Below are 1,282 nucleotides of genomic sequence, written 5' to 3'. Positions count from 1 at the left end.
CCTGTGCCAGGGCCTCCCCACCCTCACAGGGAGGAATTTTTTCTTAATATCTAATCTAAACCTACTCTCTGTCAGTTTGAACCCATCTTTCCTATGTCCTGGCCCTCCAGGCTTTGGTAAATAGTTTTGCCTCATCTTTCCTCTAAGTTCTCTGCAGGCCCTGGAAGGCCACAGTTAGGTCACCCCAAAGCTTCTCCTCTCCAGGCTGAACAATCCCAGTTCTCTCAGCCTTCCCTCCCAGCAGAGCTGCTCCAGCCCTCTGATCCACTTGGTGCCTCCTCTGGACTTGCTCCAAAGGAGGAATTTCCATTTTGCTGTTGGTATTTCAGTTGTGGAGGTTTTTTTTGTTTGTTTGGATTTTTTATATATCTCGCTGCAATACAGTTTGTTATTGATTTCTCCTATTTGTGACATACAATGTTTTAAAACACTAGTTAATGGACTGTATTAATTCCTATCAGACATTGTGAACATCATTCCATCATTCCCAAGATAAGAAGGACATGGAACTGTTGGAGCAAGTCCAGAGGAGGTCATGAAGTTGATAAGGGGGACTGGAGCACATCCTGTAGGGAGACAGGCTGGGAATGTTCAGGCTGGAGAAGAGAAGGTTTTGCAGAGACCTCAGAGCACCTTCCAGGATCTGAAGGGGCTCCAGGGAAGCTGGAGAAGGACTGTTCATCAGAAACTGGGGTGACAGGACAAGGGGGAGTGGCTTCAAACTGAAACAGAGGAAATTCGGGTTAGATATCGGAAATAATTCTTGCCTGTGAGGATGGAGAAACCCTGGCACAGGTTGCCCAGGGAAATTGTGGATGCCCCAACCCTGGCAGCGTGCAGGTCCAGCTTGGCCAAAGCCTTGAGCAACGTGGTCTAGTGGAAGGTGTCGCTGCCCATGGCAGGAGGATAGGTTGGCACGAAATGAACTTTACAGTCCATTCCAACCCCTTAACACTGTATAATTCCATGACCCCAGTTTCACAAAAGGCCTTTTAACACTCCAACTCACTAGCGCATGTGACCCTCAAGGAAAGATGCCTTTGCGCGTCTACACATCCCCCTTACAGATAATTTGATGTAAAAAACCCACCTTTTTTTCCCTCCCTTATTTTCCTTTTTGGAGAGTCTTTGCCGGGGGGCGTGGCTGGGGGCGTGGCCACAGGGCGGGAGGGGCGTGGCCTAAGGCACAAGGGGCGCGGTCTGGCGGGCGAGGGGCGTGACCGACGAGAAAAGGGGCGTGGCGTGGCTCAGGGGGGCGTGCCCGGCGCGCGGGGCGGGGGGG

The sequence above is a fragment of the Lepidothrix coronata genome, unplaced genomic scaffold, assembly GCF_001604755.1.
Source record: "Lepidothrix coronata isolate B3197 unplaced genomic scaffold, Lepidothrix_coronata-1.0 Scaffold23, whole genome shotgun sequence".
NCBI lineage: Eukaryota > Metazoa > Chordata > Aves > Passeriformes > Pipridae > Lepidothrix > Lepidothrix coronata.
This window is presented reverse-complemented; position numbering follows the sequence as displayed.